Source organism: Fundulus heteroclitus, chromosome 11, assembly GCF_011125445.2.
Source record: "Fundulus heteroclitus isolate FHET01 chromosome 11, MU-UCD_Fhet_4.1, whole genome shotgun sequence".
In the NCBI taxonomy this organism is placed as follows: Eukaryota; Metazoa; Chordata; class Actinopteri; order Cyprinodontiformes; family Fundulidae; genus Fundulus; species Fundulus heteroclitus.
Genome location: NC_046371.1, coordinates 38741795 through 38765138, shown reverse-complemented (window position 1 = coordinate 38765138; position 23344 = coordinate 38741795). Strand labels below are relative to the sequence as shown.

General features: G+C 41.8%; 1 protein-coding gene and 1 non-coding gene across 3 annotated transcripts in view; one reads left to right on the top strand and one right to left on the bottom strand.

Annotated features, from left to right (window-relative positions):
- opcml (opioid binding protein/cell adhesion molecule-like) overlaps window positions 1-23344 on the bottom strand; it is a 315450-nt gene that overhangs the window by 229723 nt on the left and 62383 nt on the right. The window lies entirely within an intron of this gene.
- Window positions 7203-7310, top strand: LOC118564650. The gene has a single exon (XR_004931988.1). It is a non-coding gene; the product is annotated as a U6 spliceosomal RNA (small nuclear RNA).

The following is a 23344-nucleotide window of genomic DNA, read 5'->3' as shown; positions in this document are numbered from 1 at the left end:
ATTGGAAAGCAGAGAACGGTGGTACAGTTCTCACAGGATACATCTTGGATCTGTGGGGGAAATGGTCCATGGTGTGTAATAAATTCACTTGCTGGTTATAATCATTAAAGCTGGTAGCCCTTAATCACAACCATTTGAACATTTTTTTGGTTTTTGCTTTACTTTGATAAGAATAACATATTATTAATTCTAATAACCAATTATAATTATTATTTTCATAATCAATAAGGTTAAATTGCACAATAATGATGATACGGTGAACCCGATTTCACCCGTTTGTGTATGCAAAATTCACAGTGGTCAACACCACACAGTGCAGCCGGAAACGTCTCAGACACCGCATTCGGTGTTAACACATCATAGGAGTGTTCCTCCTTGTTTCTCCTTGTACAAATGTTGCTCCAGCTGATCGACATCCCTCATTCCTCATAAAGTAACTTCCTGTTTCCTGGAATCCCTGCCATTTCCTTTGGACTATGCTTTCAAAATTATTCCAAAAAATATTTAGTCTGAACACTACATAACTAATTTTGACAAGACTAGAAATTGGGAATTTTTGTCAAGCCTAAATTTTTTAAGCAATTATTTGCACAGATTGCCTTTTAATTGGGAGACATTTTTGCCGCTCCAAGATAGCAAGCCGACAGTGTGTATCCTTGGTGAAAATATTCACTGTCCCTAAATTGCATAAACAGCACAAAATCATGCAATGACATTCTCATTGTGCAAAGGACAGTTAAAGTAAAAATAGAATTGAGGTCAGAGATACCCTCTGTGGCTGCGATTGTTTCTGTATCTTGTTTCTAGCTCTGCTGTTTTGGCCTCTGTACAAAACTGAGAGCTCTAGGGGAAGAGTCTGATTCAATCATCTGTTGTTGGGCAAGACACTCAACCCTAAATCGCTCCCAATATGTTCATCAGGGTGTAACTGCAGAGATAAAAGTGTTGTAATTAGGTTGTGTAACTATATGACAAGAAATGCTTCATTGTATATAAAAAAAATATTTTTGTATGTTTTATAAAGCTGAAACTGATTAGAAAGTGCTGTGATGATTTTCTAACAGCTTTTTAAATGGTTTTGAATATGACATCTTTAAATCAGATTAGAGAGTACATTAGCAGACAACTAAGGAGAGAGAGAGAGAGAGAGAAGGAAGCGAGAATGGAAGTGCAGCAGTTGAAGAGAGAGAGCAGAAGGCAGGTGACCAGGAGAGGGCGAGTGAACACGTGGAGAGATAGATGACCATGTAACAGACCTAAACAAAGAAATTGTCCATGTAAACATTTTAATTTTAGCCTGCCCTTGTCTAATTTATTTTTTATTTTATTTTTTTAGCACATACCCGTTTTACTATGTAGCACTTTGGGATTTATTTTAAATACAAAGTGCATTACAAGTCCAAAGTATTAAAGTATTAATTACATATGGCTGGATTAGTTGACTCATGTGTTGTAATTCTTCCCAATCAATTTTTAGTGTACTATGTCAATAAATACACCTGGGAAATTGAGTAACTTTTGGTATGCCATAAAATACAGCCTACACATGTAAGATATTTTGTACTGTACTAGAAAAAAAGACATAAGTAAGCCTTTTATTAATTGTCAAACTGGCATGGAGCAGAAAAGATCCATAGTAAATACAGAGAAAACAGGAAGGCCAAGTAAATCACAGTAAAAGGATTACAATGTATTTCTAATACAGGAATGTAGAATTAGCCTGGATAGTTTTACAAAATGAAATGATTCAATAAATAATACAGTGGCAGAGAAGTTAACACCCATAACTGTAGACCCAAGTTTACTGTTAGTGTGTGAATTTTAATTGAGTAAAAATATGTCGAAGGAGTGCTACTCTTACTTCAGTAGTATTTTTGGCTACTCTACCTCCTCTGGTTGTCCCAGGCCTTGGCAAAGCCGTCAGCTGGCCAGACCCTAGGACTCTACAGACGCTTACTTGCAGCCAAGATTTTTGTGATAACAAAAGGTCCATGACAGCAACAAAACAACTCCCATTCAAAGGGTGGTGCCATACACAGCGAATCAATAAAGCCACAGGCCAATTCAAATGCAGAAGAAAACTCTTAGCTTTTAAGACATATCGGACCTGTCTCAATACACACTAAACCCTACACAATTCTATGAAGTGTGCACCTATTGTAAGTGCACTTAAGGGCTCAAGTGCACCTAACCCTAACCCTACCCCAAGGTTACAAGTTTGCAAAATATGGAGAATTGGGACAGTGTAGGTTATGTCATCAACTTGATGTCATAATTGCAACACCAAAAAAGGCAGGACTGTCACTGTTTTTGCCATCTTTACTGCTAAAAATTATTAAAATTGCAACAAGCAATTGTTCTGAGGGGAATAAAGTGCAGGAACCGCAATCTAAGAGGATTGGACATATTAGAGTGTTTTTAATGTGTTTTTAATCAATGTGGTATTAATCAAAATTAAAAACACATTTGTTAAAATTTGCCTTTGACTGTTCTAGTTAAACTGTTTTTAATGTTCTTTTTTGTTTCCCTACTTGCTTTTATTCTGTTTTATTTTCCTATATTTTAATCATGTAAAGCACTTTGCATTGTCTCTGTACTGAATTGTGCTATATAAATAAATTTGCCTTGCCTAGAGCAGGTAGAGCCACAAATGAGAAATCAATGGAAAATAATGTTGTTAAATAAATACACAAAATAAAAATAGAAATAACAAACAAATATATATTGTGTGTCTCATTAATGATAGCATAGCACCTTGATGTTGCCTTGCAGCAATAAGGTTCTGGGTTCAAATCCAACCCTGGGTCTTTCTGCATGGAGGTTGCATGTTCTCCCTGTGCATGCGTGGGTTCTCTCTGGGTACTCCAGCTTCCTCCCACAGTCCAAAAACATGACTGTTAGGTTAATCGGTCTCTTTAAACCTAACAGTTTTAAAGGTTTGGTCCTTAGGTGTGAGTGTGTGCGTGAATGGTTGTTTGTCCTGTCTGTCTCTGTGTTGCCCTGTGACAGACTGGTGACCTGTCCAGGTGAACCCCGCCTCTCACCCGGCTGGAGATAGGCACCAGCACCCCGTGACCCCATGAACGATTAAGCGGGTCAGAAAAGGGATGGACGGATATTTCTCATAACAATATCTTCATTATATTTTTTACAACTTCATCAACAGCTGCTGTGAGGTAAAGAAAAATCAACATTGCACACAGGAAGCATAACCGGTTCCTTACTTGTTCAGAAACATGCTTTCAGACATAACTAGCTGCTACTGTTTGAGGAAATTTCTGTTTTATAAGACAAATAACTACCATATTTGGTTTAAGAAACAAAACCTGCCTGTTAGTCGTTTGTTTAAGGTGGCAGTATGATTTTAGGTCTTTTTGGATCAAATATTTTCACCTTGTGGCTCAAAACGTCACATTCAGTCATGCGCACTTCGCCAAATTGTGGATCGAGGGTGCAAAGGGGGCAGAGTTAAATACAACTCTGGAGGATTGCGACACACTAAGCACTCACACCCTCAGCGGGAACGTGCATTTGAGGAGTGCAAGGGTGGAAGTGCGAGTTTTGGGACAGGGCCACGATGAGGGAAGATTTGCTGTTTGTACTATTTGGATCATTTATTTTCCAAGAAGCACAGGGAAACACAACATCTTTGATTTCCTTGTATGAGATCAAATTTTTTTTTTCTTTTTCTCTTCTAAGTGGGTAGAGTGCAAATCAAGGACGCAGCATAAGCAAAAATGGGCTGAAAAATTGGCTAAAAATAGTATAAATACTGGTGGATTCAGGTGACACGGTCCAAGCACCTTAGAGACGCAGGGAGGTATGTTTAGGCCTTAAAAGTGAATAAAACATGTTTCATACATGGAGATTAGAACATTTTGCTTGTTTACTAATTAGCCTCAGCTCAGCTCCTGATGAAAAGGGGTGTTACCTTTGGCTTAGCAAATGGTGGTGCTGATATATCACCGTTATAAGCAGGCAGATATAACTATTGCCAAGCAAATACTCTCTCCAGTTTAGAACTACACAAGTTTGGCAAAATAAATAAAAACCACCAAGAAAGCTGGTTTTACAAAAAGTTCTATACTTGAAAAGATCAAAAGAATGCATTTTTAAAATGCTTCTTAACACAGAAACAATAGTTCTTTTCATAAAAATAAATGCATTAAACATTTTTAGATTGATGCCAAAAAAGTGGTTTAAAAAAAATACAATAAAATAAACAACCCATCAGGCATGTTCATTTGACTAACTACATATCCAGAGTACCATAACATGTGCTTGATTAGATCATTGAATTTTCGCAGATTAAAGGGCTATGGACCATATGCCATCTTTTTGACACTGTGCAAAGATTGATGATGTTTATCAGTTTCTATAAAACTCCAGAGGTGGTTTCACAGCCACCTCATAACTGGCCTCTAGATCAATATCTTTACAACAGACAAGGCAAAAATGATGGAAGCGTGCTTTCTGTCCTGCATGGGTCTGTGTCTGTTTGTGGGTGTGTGTACTTGAACTGAGTTCTGAAATTGAAGCATCTGCTACCAAGCACAGCCCATTCCAAGGGTGGAAATGACTTTCAAACAAACCCATAGGTCTGCTGAAAATGAGTGTTACCAACTGTAAGACCGTGGAAAATTAGAAGTTATAAATGGTTTTCACATATGACTTGGAAGATAAAAAAAGTATATATAGCACAATATATCAGGAATGTTTCTGCTGGTTTAAAAGTTCTTTAAGTTCCAAAAAGTGTATTTAAAGTAAATCCTATGATGCACTTGAATACAGCTAAATATGACTCTTTTATATGCTCATTTCATCATCAAATTATTTATTCCTATTAAATCTGCCTTTTCCTTTTGACTCTTATTGAGTGATTGTTAATTACTTGAAAATACTGCACGGTCAAGATAAAAAATTCGTCTTACTAGCTCAGCTACATAGCATTAATCTTATGCTTATCGCATAAACTTATCTATCTTATTTAAATCTGTATCTCTGTTATCATTGCCTAAGCACTGCTTACGCAGCCCACTAATTAATTACAGTTCCTACTGTGCACAAAGTAATGCAAAGGACAAACCAAAGTGGTTCTCAACTATCCGGCTACATTTGCCTGGCAGCAAGTTTTATCTACAGACAGCTTTGTTTTGCATGCAAATCATTTTTAATTAAAAGATCAAATGATACCAGATACATATCACCTTTCATTTGGTAATGTTTACATGGAGAAAATAACCCTTTAGTTTAATAATAAAAGATGTAATGAATTACATTTTAAATGCTATACATGTGAATGCAAAATAGTTTAGGAAGAAATAGTTTTGATTGAAACGATTTACTCTAAGGTCTACCTGAAGAGTTAATCACTGGTTGTGATAATTTAGGAGTGATGTATTTAAAGTAGAGCTGTCAGTTTTAACGCGTTATTAACGCGTTAACTTCGTTAGACCATAACGCCGACAATTTTTTTTGTCGCCGTTAATCGCGCGTCAAAACACACAAACCGTTCCCTAATGTTTTTCCCCCCGCCGCGCTCTCCGGACTGTTTCTTTTACCCTCGGCGCTTTCCGTAGTTTCAAGAGTGCTAGAGACTGTAGCAAAACAGACTGCCTGCACTAGACACCTTGAGGGTATCCAGCTGAAATATCCCTCCGCCATAGGAGCCGACGGTAGTAAAGGCAGACAGAGCAACTTTGCACGTATTTTCTGCAGTTTACGGTGCAATAACCGGTGATAACTGCTGAAAGCAGATTAGGCGGTGCAGATCACTATTTTAAGCAGAGATTGGTTCTGAAGATGAGCTTTTACACGTTTATTAAATTGCAGAAACCCAACCCATAAACCGTACTTTAATGCTTATTAATTTGTTGTCTCTGTATTTGACAAACTAAGGCTGAATTACGTTGCCAAACGAAGTACCTGGAGTTACTTAACAGCTGCTTAACAGTCTCATTCAGCCACTGGTAATATTTCAGTATTAAGCTCCTGCCCAGTTGCAAGCAAAGTGTAAGACTGGAATGACCTGGAAATTTAAAACCTTTTTCCAGGCTTAAACTCTATGAATATGGATATAAACAGCAAGCAAAAATATTAAAAGAAGTTATTGTTGTTGGTGTGAAAGCTTAGAATTAGATGTGTGTGAGAGAGTGAAAAAAATTAACAAAACTTGTAATGAAATGTACAATTAATTTGTATGTTTATACGTAATACCATGTCTATCTTTGTTTAATAGGCAAAAAAAATATATCGGCATGAAAACAGGTATTTATTTACACATTTGTTTACACACTGTGTAAACATCAGGGCGTCATGATTAGTCATTTAGCCATTATAGTCCAGAGTTTTAACATTTGGCACAAGGATGTTTTCATTCCAATTCTGAAAAGTGCTTGAAAAATAAAATAAAAATATTTTTTGTACAAGCATGTATTTTATTAGTGTCATTTATTGCAAAATTGCACATTAAAATGCCCAAACAGGCTATTACACTTTCAGAAATAAAAGGATAAAATATGCGATCTAATCGCGATTAAAATTTGTAATCGTTTGACAGCCCTTATTTAAAGCAAACAATGTGTAACTTTAAATAAGGTAACTGACTTCAATGACATTAAAAAAGGTTTTCTTTAAAGCCTTTGCATGATCAGCTTGTCTGTTTGTGTTTCTTTGATGTTCAAAATGCATGTTTACAATGCATTTTAAGAGCTTTACTTCAGAGTGCCGTTAGATGAAATTGTTCCTTTTCATAAAAGAGTATGTTCACACCATCAGAATTCCTGGTTTCTGGGTTCCCTACAGTCGTTCAATCATTCACTGACACGCTGACGAGCTACATTGTAGCCACAGACAGGCTGCCAGACAGACAGGTACCACTGGGCCTTGACCACATAGGCGAAGTATCCTTTGAAGCATCAGTCTTAGGCAGTGCCAAGTATCTTGCCCAAGGACACCAAAACCAGCAACCAGCAACCCACTTTTTACAGGACAAACTCCTAGCTCCTGCACCACTGTCAAAAAGTCTGTTCAATTGTATTTGCAACAGGAGTATGTGTATAAGCAGTGTTCCCAGCAATGTTATAGCTTCAGACCCTCAAAATAACTGTGGAAGAGACTTGTTACTTGATGGACAAACTTGATTTAGGATCTTTTCACAATATTTTGTGCTATTAAAGTTATAATCTGTGATTTTCTTCTTCTTCTTAGCTAGCTAGAGACATATGCAAAATTGGATACGATACAAAGAAGATTAGCATGGGCCCTGCGCAAGGATGACACGCGACAATCGTGAAGCGTTTCCATATTTTTATATAATTGTTTTACTTTGGTTTTTTGGGGGGTTTGGTGGCCATCGGGTTTTGCCCGGCGGCAGGTCGGCGTCTTGAATGGCATGGTGATGGGTGGTGGTTCTGGTGTCTTCTCCACACTGACAGAGGAACGGCATCAAGGTGGGTGCCGGGTCTCCGTGCAGCGAGGAGGACGTGTGTTTGGCAGTGGGTGAGATTATTGGACACAGTTCCATCAAGTCCGCGGCCCGTATGAACAGAGCCGTGGTGTTGTTTGTTGAGCGGGTTGAGCAGCGAACCTGTTGTTGGAGTCGGGCATCTCGGTGAACGGCTCGTTCCTCCATGTGTCGCCGCTAACGCAGCCCGCTACCAGGGTGATTTCATCAAATGTCCCTCTGTTCATCAGCGACAAATTCCTCGTAAAAGAGCTCTCTCGTCACGGAAAGGTGGTTTCCCCCGTTAAAAAGATTCTGTCGGTGTGTAAATCACCTTTGCTGAAGCATGTTGTCTCCCACAGGAGACGACTCTTCATGATCCTCAATAAACGTGACGAGGAGCTAAACCTGCGCTTCCGGGTGACAGTGGACGACTTTGATTACATGTTGTTCGCCACCTCATCCAGCATGAAGTGCTTCGGCTGTGGACAGGAGAGGCATTTGATAAAATCGTGCCCAAACAGAGCCGGGTCGGCTCCGTCGGGCTCTGCGGAGCAGCAGCCTGCGGCAGCCGGGGAGCAGGTGGGTGTGTCCGGCGAGGCTGGAGCACCTGCCGCGGTGGAGGAGTCTGGCACCGCGGGGAACTCCAGCGTAGCTGTGGAGGACCCCGTGGCGTCTGGTCTGGTTGCTGGAGACCAGCAGGAGAGTTTAGTGGAGGAAAGCACTGTGGATAAAACATCTGATCCACAAAGGAGTGATTGTGTGGTGAGTGAGGGCAGCACGGTGGTGTGTGGTGGTGGAGAAACTTGTGTGACTGGTGAGGAGGGGGAGAATCAGGGTGAGATGGAGCAGGATGGTGTGTGTAGAGAGCAGGAGGGTGAGACTGGTGGTGAGGTGACTGGTGTGTGTGGAGATCAGGGAAAGAAAGGTGAGATGGTGGCTGATAGAGGAGAGGTGAGTGTGGAGGAGCATGTGGTGGCTCCTGTGGAGGAGAAAGGCGAGGGGGAGCAGTTGATGGAGCAGGAGGCTCCTATAAATTTAAAAAGACATAGTAAGAGGAAAAATGTGGTGACTGCTGTTCAATTCAATTCAATTCAATTTTATTTATATAGCGCCAAATCATGAAACATGTCATCTCAAGGCACTTTACAAAGTCAAGTTCAATCATATTATACAGATTGGGTCAGATTATACAGATTGGTCAAAAATGTCCTATATAAGGAAACCAGTTGATTGCATCAAAGTCCCGACAAGCAGCATTCACTCCTGGGGAAGCGTAGAGCCACAGGAAGAGTCATCTGCATTGTACATGGCTTTGCTGCAATCCCTCATACTGAGCAAGCATGAAGCGACAGTGGGAAGAAAAACCACCCATTCAGAGCAGTAAGCAGGTCAGCAGGCTAACCACAGACAGAAAGGAGGTGTCTGACAGCAGTGAGGTGTCTCTGTCGCAGGGCAGCAGTGCAGAGGCACATTATCCTGTTGAGTCTTTTGATAGTTTTATCCAGGAAACAAAAAGATTAAGAGGGATAAAAGTTGAAAAATATTTTCCTAATTTAAAAATATTTTACTTCTCTGCGAGGTATATCAGAAGAAAAGAAGAATGTGGGTTTTCTGATCAGGAAGTTTTTAGACTTATTTATGTATTTAATCAGGACAGTGCACATTAATGAACAATCTTACACTCCTGTACAGATTGTAAATGAGCCAGATTATAGCATAGTTGCTAATTTACATCTGTCGTCCTGAGGCAGGGAAAAAATTAAAAAATAACCCAAGATCACAAAATACAATATTAGTCAAAACACACACTTAAGAAAATAATGGGAAAAGTGAGAAAACAATTTTGAATATAAAAATACGCAATTTTTATTGTGCGTATTTTATTGTGGTGATGTTTTTAGCCTTTTACCCAACATGGATAATTTTAAAATAGCTTCTTTAAATGTTAATGGAGCTAGGGAGGCTGTAAAACGCACCATGATTTATGAAACAGCAAAACAGAAAAGAATCAGTGTTTTATTTTTACAAGAAACACACAGTGATCTTAACAATGAAGCAGACTGGCATAGAGAATGGAAAGGAGAAGCTTTTTTTAGCCACTGCACCTCCCAGTGTTCTGAGGGTGAGCTTCCTCTTTTCCTCGGCTTTCACCCCAAACTCTTTTAATGTAGAAAGTATCGTCCAGGGAAGGTGTCTTTTAGTAAAAGCTCAGTTTGACCATTTTAACGTGGTTTTTATCAATATTTATGCTCCTAACATCGGTGCAGAGAGGAAGCGTTTTTTAGAGAAGATTGGGGAGAGGTTGGGAGATTGTGGGTCTGATAATTATGTTTTTTTAGGTGGGGATTTAAACTGTACGGAAAGCGAATTGGAGGTTGGCATACTTGTTGCCCCCCATCTCGGTGCCTGCACGTTGGGGTTTTCCCCGGTGAACGAGAGGGTGGCCTCCCTCCGCATCCGTGTGGGGGGACGGGTTCTGACTGTTGTTTGCGCTTATGCGCCAAACAGCAGTTCAGATTACCCACCCTTTTTGGAGTCCTTGGAAGGGGTACTGGAGAGTGCCCCTCCTGGGGACTCCCTCGTTTTGCTGGGGGACTTCAACGCTCACGTGGGCAATGACAGTGGGACCTGGAGGGGCGTGGTTGGGAGGAATGGCCCACCTGATCTGAACCCGAGTGGTGTTTTGTTGTTGGACTTCTGTGCTCGTCATGGATTGTCCATCACAAACACCATGTTCAAGCATAAGGGTGTCCATATGTGCTCTTGGCACCAGGACACCCTAGGTCGCAGTTCAATGATCGACTTTGTTGTCGTTTCATCTGACCTGCGGCCGCATGTCTTGGACACTCGGGTGAAGAGAGGGGCGGAGCTCTCCACCGACCACTACCTGGTGGTGAGTTGGCTCCGATGGCGGGGGAGGAAGCCGGTCCGACCGGGCAGGCCCAAACGTACTGTGAGGGTTTGCTGGGAACGTCTGGCGGAGTCCCCTGTGAGGCGGAGCTTTAACTCCCACCTCCGGGAGAACTTCAAACACGTCCCGAGGGAGGCGGGGGACATTGAGTCTGAATGGACCATGTTCCACGCCTCTATTGCTGAGGCGGCTAGTCGGAGCTGTGGCCGCAAGGTTGTCGGTGCATGTCGTGGCGGCAACCCTCGAACCCGCTGGTGGACACCAGCGGTGAGGGAAGCCGTCAAGCTGAAGAAGGAGTCCTACCGGGCTTTTTTGGCCTGTGGGACTCCGGAAGCAGCTGATGTGTACCCGCAGTCGAAGCGGCAGGCGGCTCAGCTGGTCGCCGAGGCAAAAACTCGGGCGTGGGAAGAGTTCGGAGAGGCCATGGAGAAAGACTTCCGTACGGCTTCGAAGCGATTCTGGTCCACCATCCGGCGTCTCAGGAGGGGGAAGCAGTGCAGTACCAACACTGTTTACAGTGGGGGTGGTGTGCTGCTGACCTCGACTCGGGACGTCGTGCGTCGGTGGGCGGAATACTTCGAAGACCTCCTTAATCCCACCAACACGTCTTCCATTGAGGAAGCAGAGCCTGAGGACTCTGGGTCGGGTTCTCCCATCTCTGGTGCTGAGGTTGCCGAGGTTGTTAAAAAGCTCCTCGGTGGCAAGGCTCCGGGGGTGGATGAGATTCGCCCTGAGTACCTTAAGGCTCTGGATGTTGTGGGGCTGTGTTGGTTAACGCGGCTCTGCAACATTGCGTGGACATCGGGGGCAGTTCCCCTGGATTGGCAGACTGGGGTGGTGGTCCCCCTATTTAAAAAGGGGGACCGGAGGGTGTGTTCCAACTACAGAGGAATCACACTCTTAAGCCTCCCTGGTAAGGTCTATTCAGGGGTTCTGGAAAGGAGGGTCCGTCGGATAGTCGAATCTCGGATTCAGGAAGAGCAGTGTGGTTTTCGTCCTGGCCGTGGAACACTGGACCAGCTCTACACCCTCAGCAGGATTCTTGAGGGGGCATGGGAGTTTGCCCAACCAGTCTACATGTGCTTTGTGGATCTGGAGAAGGCATTCGACCGTGTCCCCCGGGGGATCCTGTGGGGGGTACTCCGGGAGTATGGAGTACCGGACCCTTTAATAAGGGCTGTCAGGTCTCTGTACGACCGGTGTCAGAGTCTGGTCCGCATTGCCGGCAGTAAGTCGGACTCGTTTCCGGTGAGAGTTGGACTCCGCCAAGGCTGCCCTTTGTCACCGATTCTGTTCATAACTTTTATGGACAGAATTTCTAGGCGCAGCCAAGGTGTTGAGGGGATCCGCTTTGGTGGCCTTAGGATTGCGTCTCTGCTATTCGCGGATGACGTGGTCCTATTGGCTTCATCAGGGCGTGATCTACAGCTCTCACTGGAGCGGTTCGCAGCCGAGTGCGAAGCGGCCGGGATGAAAATCAGTGCCTCCAAATCCGAGACCATGGTCTTGAACTGGAAAAGGGTAGAGTGCCTTCTCCGGGTTGGGGAGGATGTCCTGCCCCTAGTGGAGGAGTTCAACTATCTTGGGGTCTTGTTCACGAATGAGGGGAAGATGGAGCGGGAGATCGACAGGCGGATTGGTGCAGCGTCTGCTGTGAAGCGGGCGCTGTACCGATCCGTTGTGGTGAAGAGAGAGCTGAGCCAAAAGGCGAAGCTCTCGATTTACCGGTCGATCTACGTTCCTACCCTCATCTATGGTCACGAGCTTTGGGTCGTGACCGAAAGAACGAGATCCCGGATACAAGCGGCTGAAATGAGTTTTCTCCGTAGTGTGTCTGGGCTCTCCCTTAGAGATAGGGTGAGGAGCTCAGTCATCCGGGGAGGACTCAGAGTAGAGCCGCTGCTCCTCCACGTCGAGAGGAGCCAGTTGAGGTGGCTCGGGCATCTGGTCAGGATGCCTCCTGGACGCCTCCCTGGAGAGGTGTTCCGGGCACGTCCCACCGGGAGGAGACCCAGGGGAAGACCCAGGACACGCTGGAGGGACTATGTCTCCCGGCTGGCCTGGGAACGCCTTGGGATTCCTCCTGAGGAGCTGGCCCAAGTGGCTGGGGAGAGGGACGTCTGGGCCTCCCTACTGAAGCTGCTACCCCCGCGACCCGACCCCGGATAAGCGGAAGACAACGGACGGACGGACGGACGGAAAGCGAATTGTTAGACAGGAATCACAAAGAGCCTCACCCAGCCTCCCAGCAAGCCCTGCGGCAGCTGGTCTCGTCCCACGGCCTGGTGGACGTATGGAAGAGGATGCACACAGGCTCCAGACAGTACACATGGTCCCACAGTAAAGAAAACCGCCTCTCTTTAGCACGTATTGATCGTTTTTATTGTTTTAAACACCATTTTAATGTGTTGAAAACATGTCAGATTTTACCGGTAGCTTTTACAGACCACTCTTTGCTTTTAGTGAATGTTTTTATCACAAACATTTTACCTAAAAGCGCCTACTGGCATCTGCAGGACATTAAGAACTGCCGCCCTGTGTCTCTCCTCTGCACCGACTACAAGATCCTCTCCAAAGCCTTGGCTACTCGGCTGAGAGAAGCTATGGAGCAGGGTCATCCACCGGGACCAGACCTACTGCGTCCCCGGCAGGACCATTGTAGATAACATCTACCTAATTTGGGATTTTTTGGAGGTCTCCGGTTCATTGGGTCTAAGAACGCATTAGATCAAGAAAAGGCATTTGATCGGGTCAAACACAGCTTCCTGTGAAAAAGTATGGAGAGGTTTGGGTTCGGCGCCGGTCTGATCGCCATGATCCAGGTGATGTACAGGGGCATTGAGAGTATGGTAAAGATTAATGGTGGTCTGTGTGCTCCTTTTAGGGTGTGTAGAGGTGTTTCCCAAGGCTGCGCCCTGTCTGGGATGCTCTATGCACTCTCCTTGGAACCCGGGCTTCAAAAGATACGTTCCAGTGTTCACGGTTTGGTTTTACCCGGTTTTAATAGCAAAGTGATTTTATCTGCCTGATGATGTCGTTGTTTTTACCAGAAACCAGCAAGATTGACCAAGATAACAAATAAGTTCTCTGTTTTATCTTCTGCAAGGTCAAACTGGGGAAAAAGCAATACTACTACTCTTAACTATACTCCTTATAGATCTGGTATTTTATCGGTACCAAATTCAATAGTTATTTTTTTTAATCAAACAAAACGGTAAAAAACTAATAATAATCACTGACTGGTTTATTTTTTAAACATTTGGAGCAAAAGCAAAGAAAAAAGAAGTACAAAATAAATATATACTTTATATATAACTTTATATATAAGCAAATGGCTAAAACACTATATGTTAAATTAAAAGGATGTTGTAGGAGAGAGGAATGTTGTGTATGAGAGAAAGATATCATTATTGACAAGATATTACATTATTAAAACACTAAATATGTTTACAACAAAAAAATAACTATAAAATGATTTTAAATATTAAATAATATTTTAACTGGATCCAAACTACATTCATGAGTTTATCTATATCATCAATTTTAACCAAAAGATATAGCAGCGGAACCCACAGTGGATGAGGTGAACAATGACAAGGATTGTGTGTTAATCATTTACTGGGAGGGATCTCTTTAACTGCAACAGTTTCATAGGAAAAGAAATCACCATTACCCGTTAATAATTATGTTTATAATATAGCTATAGTAATCTAGTGGAAGATTTGCTCATGCGTGACTCATTTTCAATGGGGAAACAGATGAGTTGTCTCGTCTCTATGACTTCAGCATGGTGAGGCTGACTGACTGACGGCCTGTCAGAGCTTTCGAAGCGGGAGGGGCTCACAGCTACACTTGCAGTTTGCTGAAAAAACAGTAAACAGTAAACTGGGAGCAATAGGGGGTTTTCAGCTGACGTCACGCTCACGTGACTACTCAGCGCGTCCGCCATATTGGGTGGCAGTCGTTTCGCACCGTTGACCTGCATTGTATGACGCCTTAGGCAGTATTGGAAGTGAACAATGGGGAAAACGTGTTTAATGGTTGGTTGCACGGCCCGTGGAGGTGGAGATCAACGCTCTTTTTATCGCCTACCAGCCGTAAAAGTGAATCAGTGTGAAAAAACAAAACAGCTATCTGAACAACGCCGTCACCTATGGCTGACACGGATATCCAGGTCCGATTTGGACGGTGTTAAGCTGGAATACGCCAGAGTCTGCGGTGCTCACTTTGTCACAGGTAATTAACTGTTAAGTATTTAAAACATGTAAGAAGAATATATTAATAATAGGGCTTGGGCGTCATGACTTATTACTTTCCGCGGCTGCCGTGTTGACTGCCTCCGCCGCCTCTACTGCCTATTACTACCGCGTACTGTACTCTCAGCCGTGTTTTAATTTGATTAATTTCACCTTAACTTGATTTCAACCATGGTAAACCGTTGCTGTATTGTGGGCTGTAACAGCGCAACACATGATCACCATGGGAAAAACATAGAAACAGATTAATTTTCCACCGCTTTCCTGCCTGGAGGCGCAACCACGGAGAACAACTGTTAGTGATAACAAAGAGTCGTCGGCTCGCTTGGATCGCGGCTGTAAGTCGACCGATCATAACTTTCCACAGTATCCCGATGTCAATGAGAGTGTGTTCTAAACCTTTGAAACACATAGCAGCAAGTTAAAAGTACATTAAATGCGTGAGTGGTTGTTAGCGCTAATGGTTAGCATGTGCCAGAGCCCATCTGAGCACAGCTTACCTTTGAACGAGTTGCTGTGTTCCCACTGTTTGCTGGCTTTATGAGCTGCAGCTCCTACCGGCGCCAATACGGTAAATACAACTTAATTTTGCACTGGTCATTGTTCTGCTTAAATAATTAAAGCCGCGAGCGGCGTCGATCGGCCCTGCAGCCAAGCGCCTTCGCGCACCGCCGGCCGTCAGCCACCGCAGAAGCATGCGACACATTTGCGTCGGATTGTTTACATTTTTACCATCTTATTAAAACTCACCCGTCCACGTATGATGGCGATTTCCTTGATGTACATAACCAGATGTGAACTGGTTGTGAGCCTCTAGACCCTTGTAAGCTCTCATTTCCTCAAGAGTGTGCAGAGGGTTTTCACCGAACACCAGCTAATGCATCTGGATTACGGCTAAACAACGCACCGTGGAGGGCATAGGGGTCCATATGGTCGATCACGGAACATTTCCTCAGATATACGTCCTTATCTGGTCGCTCTAGCCCGCTGGCGTACTTATCCATTCGCGATACGATAATACGTGTACGACAACTAGAGATAAGGAAGTGTACCACCCAATATGGCGGACCGGAAGTTGGCCAGTGACGTCAGTGAAAACCCCCTATTAGTGCTTTTGCTTGTTGCCAAAGTCTCAAACACCACAGAAAAAAATCACTAGATTTGCTTGTCAGTTTTGAATAAAAAACTTGCTAGAAGGGTCTGAAAGGTTGCTAAATAGTTTTCAATAATGTTGATGAAAGCAAACAAGGCAGACATGTTAGAGCAGAACGTTGGGCCCTCTCATCAGTCCCCTCGGCATGTGCTTCTTAAGGAGGGTTAATGTAGAGAGAAAACAATGTTATTTGAGTTGGAGTCTCCCAGAAAAATGCAATGCATTAAGAGAACCAATAAGGCTGTCGGTACACCAGGACCGTCGGACATGGCCATTTTGAAACCCCGTATCGGTTCCCATCCCTATTTACCAGGCTCCTCTCCTGTGGAACCAACACCCAGTTTTAGTCTGTGAGGTAGACACCCTGTCTACTTTTAAAACTAAGCCTAACTTGCCCTTTTTATAACACTTCTAGAGTGTAGTAGGTTATCCTGAGCTCTCTCTATAGCAGTGGTCTCCAACGTTTTTAAGCCCAAGATCCCCGGCCTCCACTTTGGTGGGAAGCAAGATCTACCTGTAGAGGCGTTGCAAGAAAAATAGCCCAGATTCTACTTCAAACTTGAAGTCTTTTATTCATGAATTAACTCATAAATCATCTGTTTTTGAATTACATAAAATGTTTTGGTCAAACTGGACAAATTAACGCAACAAAGAAAACATTGTAAGTAGCATATCAAACTGGCCATAGCTTCACATGAACACATAAACTTCAATTCATCTCAACACAAAAGTAAAGTAATGTCTTATCAAGTGTTATGCTTATCTCCTGAAGCGTCATTAAAGTCACATTAAAATCAACATCTTACCAAACAGAACTCTTACTTTAACACAATCCTCAATGCAACTGTAGGTACAGCTTTATGTCCAACACAAAAAGTAAAAGCGTGGCCTATTTCCTTTCAAGGGGTTCCTAATTTTTTTTGCCGCGCACCCCCTTCAGGGTCCCAACCAGTTTTGCGCTAAAATAAAATCTGTTGCAGTTAAATCAATACAACCATCATAACAAAAGTTGTGGGAAGAAAATTAGAACATAATTTGAATTAAACTGCAATAAAGTTGCAAAATCCACAACAGAATCGTGAGGATTTTCAGGTGCATCAGTGGCTCAAAAAAAAAAAAAGAGTAGCTCAGATCGGCCACTCCTCCACAACCTGAAACGTCTCTGAAGCGGCCATCCTGGTGCATTCACAGACTAAACTGATGTTCTACCCGTTTATGTTCTCACTTTGTTTATTTCGTGCATGAGCTTCTTGATCTGACTCATAATTTACGTCGCAAGATACAACCACGAAGAACTTTAATTTGATTTGTGCCAGAGAGAGAGAGAGAGAGAGAGAGATTTGGTAGAGCAGACCTGAGTGTCAATAACAGAGCGGTCCATAGATATTATTAATCAGAGAAATAAAAACTTATACAGCGGTTACATTCAGCAGGTAAACACGCCCATGGAAACGTACTTCAGCTCCACCGCGGGTTTGTCCCTGTCTGAATACGTGCTAAAACGGCATCTTTAAAATGAACTGCGCCTGTCTGAATCACAATGAAACATATTGCAGCTATGTGCGTGAACATGGTCAAGAAATCACGTCTATCACTAATAGACCCCCCCCCCAGCAGCAGCCGAGGCTGCAACGGGGTGTGGGCGAGAGAATATCACTTCATCTTAAAATGAAGCATAGAACAAGACTAAAAATAAATAGATTTTCATGTCAATACATTTTATTTATTTATTAATTTAGCAGTTTTTGATTTTAATTTACACAAAGGAAATGTTTATTTACACGTCTTTATGGTGTGGTGAAAAAACACCGTCAGACGCTATTACAGATTTCAGCTCGCGCATCCCTGGTCTATTCTATCATCGGGATCTACAGGGAATGTTTCAAAGATCTACCAGTCGATCGCGAATGACGGGTTGGCGACCACTGCTCTATAGATTTGCTACTTTGGGCTTAGGCTGCTGGAGGGCACAACTTTCCCGCACTCTGCTGAATTCTCCTAATATTCTTCCATTTTGCATTATTTGTTATTTGACTTAATGTTATGTTCTCCCATTTTTTTCTCTTCAGAGTGTTTAACTGTGGCACCATCCTGATGGGCAGATTGGCTGAGCTACTGTTGTCAACAACTTCTTCTTCTCCTATAGATGATATAGCAGATGATATAACTGGCCCCTGTTTCTCACCTATAAACACAGCTTTTTGGCTGAGGTTTTACTACAGCTATCTGTATGGGTTCTCTTTTGTCCTCTTAAGATGGAAACTCCCGCAGAGTAACTGTATTTCTTTCTAGACACAGCCACCTATGGAGCTAGCCTGCAATTACCCTCTATAACATGTTCTTTTTGTGTCTCTGCTCTGTCTTCTCAAACAGCCAGCCGTGGCATATGGCCTCTCGCAGTGAGCATGGTTCTGGTTCTGTTAAAGGTGGAGTTTTCCTCTCCACTGTTGATACATACATGCTTGGTATGAGGGATTGGCGCAAAGTCAACAACATAATTGAGCGATTGTCCACTCTTGCTACGTGTTTATCCAGGAACTGTGAATGCTGCAAGTCAATGACTTGATGCATTCTGCAGCCTATCCCTATATAGAAAATGTTGAAAGAAGAATCTGTTTGTAGGACTTCAATCGACTTTGTAAATGCCTCAAGGTGACATGTTGTGAATTGCCGATATATGAATGAAATTCAGTTGAACAGAAGGAATTGCAGTCAGTATTATAATTGTACTAGTAAACAAAAACAAGAAGGGGCAGACCAGACTGTGCTCCCTGAAGAAACTTTGGTCCTTCAATGTTTGCACAAGAAGCTGTATATCTCCTATTAGTCCTGCATAAAGAGTGCAACCTTTTGTGCCATCATCTGATGGAGTAGCAGCATCACATCCAGTGACTGAAAACAATTGAAGGCTAATATAAAAGACTGGCCCCATTCAGGGGACTACTCCGGATCATTTAGAGGTTATAGTGCAAAGACAGGCACTTCATAAGGAACAATACGGACAACCTGAGAAGTCCTTTTCATGAACTGTTACCAGGGTTTATACAGGAATGAGTAACTCTAATTTAATGCTTTGTAATGCTCTTAGAAATAATTTTAATGACATCAACAAGTACCCATGACTCTCTTATATATATATATATATATATATATATATATATATATATATATATATATATATATACATATATATATATATATATATATATATATTAGGGCTGGGCAAGTTAACGCGTTAATTTCATTAGACTATTAACGGCGATATTTTCTTTAACGCGCGTTAACGCATGTTGCTCACATGCTTTTATTTTGTGAAGGTCTGTTGCTGCGGTGTAGGGGTTTGAATCAGAACAGTAGGTGGCGATAATGCGCCAATAACCTCGCTGTCAGCCAAACCTCGGATTCAAAGAGGAAGAAAGGTGCTGGCCAGAAAAAAACAAAGCCGACATGCGGAAGGCGGTGTTTCCCGCAGGAATTTGGTTAGGCGAGGCGGTGAGTTGGCGAACGGAACAAGTTTTGTGCGGAGCGGAGTCTGCATCGACGCCGTCGGTGAAGTCGCTCCTCGTTTCAAAGTATCCATGTGTTTTTGCCTGTTTTTCCCTGCCATTCACTATATGCACGCGAGAAAGCAACAACAAAAAACCGCGTGTTAACATCAAATAAACGCAAGCAACGCAAGCATATCGAGTTAGCAAGCATTTCAGTTTAAAGTTCTTCCAGCATTGAATATGACAGAAACAGGTTAGTTGTAACCACTGCCAAGTTAAACTTTGGTATTGAACATAAAATGGTAATGCTGTTCCCTGCTGTTACCTCAGAAATTGCCTGTTTTTGGTAGATTTTTTCCTCATAAAGAGAATTGCCTGTCAGTGGCAATAAGCTTTAATTTATTATTATTGCTATTTTTTGTTTTACATGTTTAAGTTGAGCTTTACACTAAATATGTGTTACTGATAAGTGCTACAAATGTTACAACACTTTTGTTCATATGGCAGCAGAACATTAAAATAAAAGTGCTCTTCACACTACTTTTGAATTCATTCTTGGAGTTTGTAAATACAATGTGATTAATCAGGCAAATTATGCGATTAAATATTTTAATCATTGCCCAGCCCTAATATATATATATATATATATATATATATATATATATATATATATATATATATATATATATATATATATATATATATATATACATGCATCCATCTTCTGATCTGCTTAATCCCTCATGGGGTCACGGGGGTTGCTGGTGCCTATCTCCAGCGTTCACTGGACGAGAGGCGGGGTTCACCCTGGACAGGTCGCCAGTCTGTCGCAGGGAATCACAGAGACAAACAACCATTCACGCACACACTCACACCTAAGGACAATTTCGAGAAGCCAATTAACCTAACAGTCATGTTTTTGGACTGTGGGAGGATATATATATATATATATATATATATATATATATATATATATATATATATATATATATATATATACAGTGTTGGGCAAGCTACTTGTCCAGTGTAGTGAGCTAAGCTATCAGTTACTCAACAATAAATTAAGCTTCACTACACAAAAGCTACCACCTATAGAAATATAGCAAGCTAAGTTACACAAAAGTGTTAAAAGTAGCTTAACTACATCAGAAGCTACTTAACGTTGTACCAACCTAATGTCAGATCAATTCAAAATGAGTCTGATACACTGGTTAAAACATTTATTAAAGATCAGCCAATGACCTAACACAGTGTAGACATTGCTTTATGAGCAGAATAATAAAATACAAACTGAAGTAATTACTGCTTGAAATAAAACAAAAAGGTTATTGGCCTAGTACGTGCGGTGGCGTTAATAACGTTTGGTGGCGTTTTTGCATATTATATTATCAGGAGGTTGTCTTTTATGTGCCCAGCCACTAGATTTAAAGGTGTTTTACCCAATAAGAACACTGCAGCACCAGACACAACCAGGAGGTCCCTGATCGTTGGGGAAAGGAAGAGAGAAGATGCACCATAAGCTTTTTCATATTTCTTTTGTCATTTTAAACATGAAACTACCAAAGCACAAGCCAAGTAGTAGAACTAAATGTTGAAAAGAATTTAAAAGATAAATAAAAAAAAAACAGGTCACTTAATAAAGCTGCATTTTCTGTATGCTTTGTAATATTTTCAGAATTAATAATAACATTTCTGTTAAAGATTTCATTTATCTTCTGCACCAAGGGCATAAGTAGGGAGAACAAGCAGAGTGAGTTTTGTGTAATATCAGACTTTATTATTGAACTAAGCAGGATTTAGACAGGATCAGAAAGGAAGGTGCATCTTCTCTCTGCCTTTCCCCAACGATCAGGGACCTCCTGGTTGTGTCTGGTGCTGCAGTGTTCTTATTGGGTAAAACACCTTTAAATCTAGTGGCTGAGCACATAAAAGACAACCTCCTGATAATATAATATGCAAAAAACGCCACCAAACGTTATTAACGCCACCGCATGTAATTTACGCAAGCGCGCGTTTTTTACATTGCGTAAAAAACGCGCGCTTGCGTAAAATACGGGTTGGAACTGCAGGTTATTGTACGGACAATAATATGCCTAATCGGCTTGCCATAAATTCCACTGCCGTATGCATGCGCATGTTTCGATAGATACAGACAGGAGAGGCAAAGTAGAAGCTCGCGCATGAACATGTCCAACCAACAACTCAGATTGATTGTTCACTCTGAATGTTGTTTCAAAATAGCAAACCTGGTTTAATTTCCTAGTTATGTCCTGGATTTTGTAGCGTTTGTGGACGCTACGTCGCTACTGGATCAAAAAAATAACGTCACTACAGGAAAGTTACTTGATTCGTAAAGCAGTGACGCTACGGTCAAGCTACTGAAAAATGTAGTTTAACTAATAGATTCGCTATATGTAGCGGCGCTACTGCCCATCACTATATATATATATATATATAAATATATATATATATATATATATATATATATATATATATATATATATATATATATATATATATATATGAGAGAGAGAGAGAGAGAGAGAAAGATATTAAACTTGACAGTCAACAAAGGACCTCGGTTTAGTCATTTTTTTATCATTTAAGGAACAAACCAAAGGTAACACCTATTGTTTCAAGGCAAAAATATGAAAACCCTACTCCAAGCCTTCATTTCATCATGGCTGGATTAGTGTAATTCTCTTTATCTCTGAATCGGTCAGTCCTCACTCAAATGTCTGCAGCTGGCTCAAACGCTGCTGCACACCTTTTAATGGAAAAACATAAAATAAAGCATATTACCCCATCCTGGCCTCCCTTCTCTGGGAGGCCAGGATGGGGCACTTATCAGTAACACATATTTAGTGTAAAGCTCAACTTAAACATGTAAAACAAAAAATAGCAATAATAATAAATTAAAGCTTATCTTAGAGTTCAGTTTAAAGAACTTCTGTTTGTTTTTAAGGATTTAAACAGCTTTGCCCACCTTACTTAAATGAGCTTCTCCTTCACCTTTACACCCCTGCTGCTCATTCATGTCTGCTGACCAACTGCTCAGTCATTCACAGTTCTGAGCAGAAGCTTAGCGGGAGCAGGGCCTTCTCTATTGGGTCCCCCTAAGTTATAGAACGACTTACCTTTGTATATTTGACAGGCCCCTCCCCTGTCCAATCTTAAAACCTGTCTTAAAATCTATTTTTACTCATTGGCCTTCAACCTACTAAGATTTTAAATCAAGATTTTTCTCAACTTTTCTTAATACTTGTATTTCTGCTGTGCCGGCTGGTTCTATTATGTTTGATATCAAGTTTTAATTCTTACTATTATTATTATTATTAGTATTTTAAATTGTTGAGTCTTTACCCAAGTCATTTTATTAGATGTTATTTTGTTTTACCTCGTGTTAAAGTGCTCTTCAAATAATGATGACAATGATGATGATTTTGATCACAAGAAACTTTTGCATTACCTCCCAGAAGCTGGAAAGAAAAAAGACAAAAACATGTTTCACACCTCACTTAGTGACTCAAGGAATTATTTTAAACTAAATATTAAACTGTTTATTGGTTGTTGTTTTTTCTTCAATCCCACCGTTATGTTTAGTAATTTCTGCCAAAAGCTGCAGCATTTTCATTTAATCCATCTGAATGCAGTATTTGCAAGCCCTACTCTGATTGGATAGAAAGAAACCTGTCTGTGATTGGCTGGTGAGGTGGACAGTTTTTGAAGTCACGAGCGCACAGACAGAGTCAGGAGAGCGCACAGCTGGTGTTGAGCGTGGAAGTAGCAGGTCAAGAGCGCAAGCAACTGAGTGTGAGGATAGTGGGTTGAGAAGAGTTTATCAGATTTGAGCGTGCGGCAAACAGGTTTTGAGCATGTGCGCGTGATATTTAAACGCTGAATACCTGTCTCACTGCACGCTCAATCAAAAGGCACACATAACGCTGCATTAAGGGTATACGCAATGATGACTGAAAAATAAGTGGGTATACGCTGTACACCCATGTATACCCTGCAAGAAAAACATGCCCTATTTCTAAATAAAAGCAAATGTTCAATCTCAGTTTCCAAACCAAATGTTCAACATGT